Raw genomic sequence first — 8,184 nt, 5'->3', positions numbered from 1 at the left:
ACAAACTAAAGTCTCAAAAAGTATTTAAATCGTAAATAAATCTAAACATGTATTAGAATACAACAGTAGATATGTATTGTACTGCTGCTCTCTTTTTACTTCAAAAATGAGCCGTCAAAAATGTACCTAAAGCCGGTTATCTTGATCATACAATTTATTTTATCAATCTAGACTTTTAAAACTGTGTGACCATATAGATTTTTACACTGTGCAACTTCTATACAGAAACCGTTACCATTCAATATCCATAAACAGTTCTTAGAAAATGAAGGAGGAACATCTAAGGGGATGTAGGAACTTCAAGATCAAATTGATAAGAACCACAAAGAAAAGTTTCTGTGTGTCGGTGTGTGGCACTAAACTATGGAACGGGTTCAGTAATGAGCTCAAACAATGTTCAAATATCCAAATATTCAAGAAAATGTTTAAAAAAACTCTGATTTCACTATATAAAGATAAGATGAGTTAAGGATCAACAGGTAAATAATTCCAAATACATGTGTGAACTTGATTGTGGTGAGATAATCAAAAGACTTTTATTTATACAATCAATGAGTATTACACTGTGAAATGTGCATTAGTGATTACTGAAATGTTTTAATTACAATCAAGGTATTGATTTTCTTTACTTGATCTGTAATATGTAGCAATAATTACTGGTTTAATGTGATCACGTATTCTAATGATAAACAATTAATATTACGGTTTACTGAAATTGTGAATCACTGTTTTCTGAAGATCATTACTAGGCACTGGATTTTGTTACTTGAAAGAATCTTGTCTGATCAGAACCAGATTTAAAACGCTGTAAAAGTATAGAATTGACAAACTCAGTAGGGTTGGGATTATATAAGCTTGCTTCTTCCCACTTCTTTTCGAGCAATAAATCAAGCTCTACTTATACTTTAGTTAATGATCACTGCATTTAATTAAGCAAATGTGATTTAACCCTTGTGCTACCCTAGGCACTTTAACATTGGGAGTTGGGTCATCTAGACCCACTAGACAGTGCGCTGAACCTTTTTTCTTCAATGATTTGTGATCTTCACTGGTGTCCATGGATTACATGAAATCTTTCCACCTTTATCCACCTTTGTCATGGTAGGGAAGAGGTTTTTAATCTCAGTGTGACTTTCCTGGTTAAATAAAGGTTAAATAAAATAAAATAAACAAAATATACAATTAAATATTTGGCCCTAGGGCAAAGCATTTAACTTAAAGTAAATATATTTATTCATAAATTGTATAAAAGCTACATGTAGGCCACTTTAGGCTTTAGAAAGCATTGTCATCTGGGCGCCGATGACCTCCCCAAGATGGCGTCGCGTTCGGCCACCATTGGCCAGGCTTCCCAAGCCGGCGTGTCACCTCTAGCGATATAAATCACTGATTCATGACTCATCACAACGATAAACGGTGCCTCTAGCTGAGGTCTTCCTGTTGTTTTGTTTGGTGTAGAGCTGCTCAACGAGGGTCTTGGTGCTCTGCTGCCAACTAGCAGTCGAAGGGTGAAGTGGAAAAAAAAAGTCAGACGCTGAAGGACGCTAATAAATTATGAAATAAATATCATCCTGACAGTATTTTAAATCGATACGAGTATCGCCAGATGAACTATCGCGGTATATCGCCAAATTAATTTTTTTCTAACACCCCTTGTCCTCACCGTCACGGTGAGGACACGCCCACATTCCTTATATGCTTATATCCAATTTATTTCAGTACGTTCAGTTCCAGCCATGGATGCATGCATTCTTTTTTCACAGTAATACTTGGAAAAATGTATGAGTAATAGCAGTGCGCCAAATTTGCGAACTAGCCATGTGCACACATGTGTGTGTGTGTGTGGGGGGGGGGGGGGGTGAGGGGGGGTGTCGTTTACTCTGTTGAAAATTCTGTTTCACTGTGTCCTAGCTGTGTGAACATTTTGGTGACTTTTCGCGCATGTGATGGGTATCGAATTTTCACACAAAGGCGCAGAAATCGTTCCAATTGCGAAAACAATCTGGTCCTTGCGGTCAAGTGTATGTTGGATGGACCTTCATCCGCTGACTTGGCAGTGCTCACCTGCAGTTTTACAGCGTTTCTCTTTTTTTCCAGGCAATAAAATAAAAGTGAATTAAAGGATTTTCTTCAGTGTAAAACATCAAAAGGAGTTGATTTTTCAACATTATTACCAGAAAACTTTATAAAAAGGTACAAATGTAGTTTTTTTAAAGAGTAGAAAGATAAGCAACAGGGATAAAAAAATTGAATTATTTTGAAAGGACAACACAATAACAGGTGATGGAGGAAGTCAAAGCCCTCATTATAAAAAGGTGTTTTATGAAAATCTCTGAAGCACAAACCGATTCTGAAGTTCCTGTTAGAACACTGACAGAGCTTTTAATCAAGAACAAAACCACAGATCCACCAGAATATAGAACAACCAGGAAACACTGTTTGAAAATTATAACAGTAACAACCGTGATGTCCGAAACAGATCTAAAATCCAACAGCAGAACTCTGTGGTTCTGCAGAAACTGAAGAACTTTCTGGATCTGAATGAATCCCTGAGCTGAGTCTAGACCCACACCAGGAAAGGGTTTTTCTAAGATGTCTGTTCTCTTCACAGGAGCAGAGGCACAGACAGACGGTAAGTTCTGTTCACTTCATCCAAATCTAAGAAACAAACAGAAGCAGAATTTTTTAGACTCTGAAGGAACCTGGACCGAGTCCTCTCAGGACGGGAGCAAATGCATGGAAGCTATATGTAGATAAAGACATGCAGACAGCAACCTGCTGTGATCCGTTACCAAGCGTGAGCTCCTGCAGGTTCTCCTGTCTCCTGCAGTCTGTGGTAAAGCTCCCCTCAACACCAAGGTGGAGTCCAGGATCGTTGGTGCCCAGGCCGCTGCTGCAGGGTCGTGGCCCTGGCAGGTCAGAATGTGTATGAGAAGATTCTGTGAGAAGAATATGTATGAAGCAGCAGCTGTGAAGAAACGGGTGTTAAAGACGCACATTTGCACAAAAGCAGTCCCGTCGTCCACAGATAAGGTATGGAGGCACATGTGTTTGATCTAATAAAGCAGTTCTGCAGCGTTAAACGTGATTTCTAGGTGGGTGTTTACAGACAGGTCCATCCTTCAGTCAGTTTGCAGTTTTTAGGTTTTAATGACACCGTATGAAGAGTATACGCCCAACTCAAAAAAGTTATGCGGCTGCATCAGCAAAAAAGGAGTTTCTGCTTGGAGAAAAATAACGGACAAAGGAACAGACCAAAAGTTTGGACACACCTTCTCATTCAAAGAGTTTTCTTTATTTTCATGACTATGAGAATTGTAGAGATTCCCACTGAAGGCATCAAAACTGTGAAGTAATACATATGGAATTATATACATAACAAAAAAGTGGGAAAGAACTGAGAATATGTCATATTATAGGTTCTTCATAGTAGCCACCTTTTGCTTTTATTACTGCTTTGCACTCTTGGCATTCTCTTGATGAGCTTCCAGAGGTAGTCACCTGAAATGGTCTTCCGACAGTCTTGAAGGAGTTCCCAGAGATGGAGTTCCTTTTTGCCTTCACTCTGCGGTCCAGCTCACCCCAAACCATCTGGATTGGGTTCAGGTCTGGTGACTGTGGAGGCCAGGTCATCTGGCACAGCACCCCATCACTCTCCTTCTTGGAAAAAGGAGGTTCTGAAGCGCTCGTTGTCTGGCTCATCACCCAGGACCCCCCTGCCATGGGGCAAAAGCCCCAGACAGCTTAGCTCCTGGGATAACTCCAGCTCTAAAACCCCTGCACCACGTTAAGGTGGCGGTTCACGGAGGAGCATCTGTCCACCAGAGATAGTAAAATAAAAAGCTGCTATTATCAGTTCTGCATCCTGACTGCCTGCAGCTAAGGCTGCTAGTCTGCCTCTGCTGTCATGACCCTCTGCATTTACCCGGACTTGGGACCGGCACATGAAGACACCGTGTTGCGCCTCCCTGTGGTTGCATTAAATATTTTTGAGTTTTTTTCCCCATCATCATTATCTTATCTGTTATCTATACAAACTTCCATTTTTTATTTTTTTTCGCTCAGACAGAGCAAACTCTAAATGTGGCATCACCTAATCACTATCACTAAAAAACTAAGCTTCAACTTTTTTAGAAGCAGTTTTTAACCTTTTTTTGCCATCATAACCCTGTTATCTATTTAAACCTTGATCTCCTAAAAGTCAATCACAGTTTTTAAGCTGTTTTTCTTTTTATCATGCCTTATTTTCTACCAATGATAGAAAATAACCTATTATAGAGTACACTAACCCACCCCAATTCAGTTTTTCATCTAATTATGTTCCTACTAGTTATTTAATATAAAATAAAACTAATCCTACTAATTATTTTTTTCTTTTTTCTTCTTCTCTTCTTCTCTTCCTTCTCTAATCCTACCAATTAAAACTAATGTTTTACTCAGTCGAAGTCATTCTTGTTTTTATTCCGTTAGTCCTGGTATAACTCAGGTGACTTCCGACGAAAAAACAATGGAAAAACCTCCTGAAAGCATTAGGCCTCTGAGGTTTTGTGAGATGCTTTTTAAAGATGGACACAATCCTGTCGTTGACTTCATCAGAGTTGGAGTCAATCAACACCATCAAGAGTCCAGGCTTTTTCCACCTTTTTACCAGGTCTTTGTACACAAGCATGTGGATCTTTTTCTCAATCTTGCTCTGATCCACCTGGATGCTTTCATCTTTGACGTCATTCCAAATTCTTTCCACAAGATTTGCTACTGGAAAGGAAAACTTGTCAGAATGACTGCCAAACCCTGATTCTGAAACAACATGTGAAAGCAGCATTGAAACGGAATTTTTCAAAGTTGATTTCATCAAGTTGTGTTCCTCAAGTTGTGTCTCTGCATCCTCAAGTTGTGTCTCTGCATCTTTAAGTTGTGCCTCTTCATCCTCAAGTTGTGTCTCTGCATCCTCAAGTTGTGCCTCCTCATCCTCAAGTTGTGCCTCCTCATCCTCAAGTTGTGCCTCCTCATCCTCAAGTTGTGCCTGTGCCTCTTCTACTGGTCTCTCTATTTTTGCAGCACCTTTCTTTGTTTTCTTGGCACAGACTTGAACATTTTTGGGCAGAAATCTCACGTTGGGGATGCATGATGGTGCGTCAGAACTGTCTGATTGTTCCGTTGCATCTTCCATTTGTGTCTCTGCAGGGGGTGTCGGTCTTTGTTTAACACCTCTCTTCAGCTTTTTGGCACAAACTTTCAGATTTGCAGCACATGACTTGACTTTCAGATTCCCTGATTTGATGTGTTGAAGGAACGTTTTTGTTCTTTCGTCACTTGGTCCCAGAGTCAGAGCTCTATGTTGAGCCTTAATTACTGTGAGTACAGCCTTCACATAGGTGAAGATGGACTTCAACAGATTGGTCTCAACATCCTGCTCTGCTCCGTTGTCTCCTTCTTTTATGTGTCTGGCACATGCTTGGCGTCCTGCATCCACTGCTTCCAGAGACTCCTCCCTCAAATGTTCTGCAGTGACATTGACGTTTGACTCTTCTTGCTCCGCTGCATGTGACTTTAATGTGTCAGACCACGCCTTCAGCTTCTTAATGCACGCCTCCAGTTTTGCAGCTGCTGTTCTGGTTCTTGAAGTCTCAAGTCGTGCTGCTGCCTCCTGAAGACATTTTGTTGCTGTCTTCAGTTTCAATAGTGTTTCTGCAGCCACTACTTTGACTCTAGAGGCACCATTTTTCAGCCTTTGGGCAGACACTTTGACCTTCTCAGCATATGATTGTAGATTTTGAGTCAACAATTCAATGCTTTGAAGGATGGCCTTTGTTAGCTGATGTTGAGCCAGCAGTTGTGTTTCTGTGGTGCTCCTTTCTGCGCTTCTTTTCGTGCCAGCTTTAATTTTTGCAGCACATGCTTTTCCCAAGCTTTGGCTGGAAAAGCGTGGTTTCAGTTCTTTAGGTTGTTGTTCTGCCTCTAGCAGTTGAGTCTCTGTGTTTTCCACCTGAGTCTCAACATCCTCTTCGGCAGTTTGAACTTCTCCACGACTTCTCCTCAGCATTTTGGCAGCAGCAGTTTCCATTGTTGAAGCACATCTTTGTCCTGATCCTGGGGTGGGAACGGGAGATTTCACTTCTATAGTTTGTGGTTCTCCTTGTTCTTCCTCCAGTTCGGACTCTGATGTGCTTATTTCTAGACCTGGTTGGATCTTGCTGCCACTGAGTGGGAAGACAGGTCGCTGCAATGTAGATGTGAGTCTGTCGCGTCTTGTCAGTTGGCTTCTAGCGACAGAAGCTCTGATTTTTGCAGCGTAGGCCTTGTCTAACTTCACTCCTGTAGCTTGTGTCTCTGCGGCCTCTGACTGTGTTTCTGGAGCTTCTTTTCCAAAACGTCTTTCGTCTCTATTTTTCCGTTTTAGACTTGAAAGACGTTTTTTGAATCTTTCAGACGCTCCTGTGAATCTTTCTGATCCACGTCTCCGAGTGCGTGGTTTTTGCTCGGATGATGCTTCGCCCTCAGATGACTGCAGCAGGTGGAGTTTGTGGTAAAGCTTTTCGATGTTTTGCCTCACAGCACATTTAAGGGACCTGCGTGTTCCAGCCGTGGATGGAGTCCTACCAGCGAGCCTCTTTCTTTCTTCTCGGCTGCTTGTAGGACCAGCAGTGATGTTTGCATCTTCCTCGTCAGAGTCTCTTTGGGAGACTTCGTCGGTGATGCTCTTCATCACTCTGTCCACAATCTCAGGACTTAACTCCTCTTTAAGCCGGCCCAGTTTGCGTTCTGTGCGCCAGTCAGGAGGTCCAAAGATTGTCTGGTACACGTCCTCCGGGTTCAGCCTCGTCAATACGTAGATTCCCTCCTCAGAGAGGAATTCTGCCACAATCATGCTACCCTGATCCTCTTGGTCCTCCATTCTCTTGAATCCCAAATTAGCTTTGAAGGAAAAGTGGGGTCTTATAAGAGAACTTTGATGGCTTCATATTGTGTAGTCATATGATGTCATCACCTGTCGGCTGGACGTGTATGACGTTGTATGATGTTGTATGATGTCCTCCCGACAGGTGATGACATCATAACAAAGTCTGCCATAATTGGTGATGATGTCATCTATCATCATTATCTTAAGTTGAACTGCTGTGACATCATCCTTTGTTGATTTAATTCAGCGTGTCTTTTTTTTGTTTTTTTTTTTGTTTTTTGTTTTTTACTTGTTCTGTCCAACAAGTGATCAAACAGATGAAAGCCGAAGGCCCACCAGCATATCCCACCCATCCCATTCCTGGAGCCCTAAGTGCATGTGTGCACAATCAGTTGGGGTGGGAGCGGGAAGGAGTAGGCGGATGGGCACAACCTGGGGAAAAGCCCCCCCCCCCCACCACCACCACCACCGATTGGCCCCCCCAGCCAGCCGCAGACAGAGGCCGACCAGTTGCCAGAGCAAAGAGACGGTCAGCAAGGGAGGGGCTGCAGCCGAGGGGCAGGAGGTCCAGCACCACCACTCATTCCCCTGACATTCCTGAGCGACTAGCACACCGCCCCCTCCCAGATGAATAAATAAATAAGGTAAAATAAATTAAGCCCTTACCCCAAGAAACCAATAATTGAATAAAATTAAATGAAATTAATTAAACCCTTTCAGCGTATCTGTATTGTGAAATTAGTGTTCAAGTCAGAAACCATTTAAAATGATCAGCAGACACTCACCTTAACACAGGTGATGGTGTCTGTGTGCATCGTCACACTCAGATATTTGTGTCTGCATCAAATGTGTCAAATGATTGGTACTTACGGAAGATGGCGATACTCTAAAGCAGTGTTTTTCAACCAGTGTGCCGCGGCACACTAGTGTGCCGTGGGAGATGGTCAAGTGTGCCGTGGAAAATTGCCCTCATTAACTGATCTAAAAACATTTCCCATCTCCAGGATTTCAGCTCTGTGTTCATCCAAAAAGGCCCTGATAAAACACTGAGGAGTTAGGACTATGAAAGATCGTAAAATACTTTTTCTTTGCGTTTATTTTATTAAAGACATTTTGATAAGAATGACGTTACCACGATTCAGCTGCAGCTTCGGCTGTATTTTGGAAAAGTCCCGCCCCTTCAACTGTCTCCACCAATCATTCTTGAGGGGCTTAATCACATGTCATCAGTCTGACCAATCAGAAGTGCTTAAAGTCTTCACTTCCTTGTCCCGATTTAGCTC

Source organism: Oryzias latipes, chromosome 18 (genome assembly GCF_053564925.1).
Source record: "Oryzias latipes strain Hd-rR chromosome 18, Olatipes_Hd-rR_3.1".
In the NCBI taxonomy this organism is placed as follows: domain Eukaryota; kingdom Metazoa; phylum Chordata; class Actinopteri; order Beloniformes; family Adrianichthyidae; genus Oryzias; species Oryzias latipes.
This window is presented reverse-complemented; position numbering follows the sequence as displayed.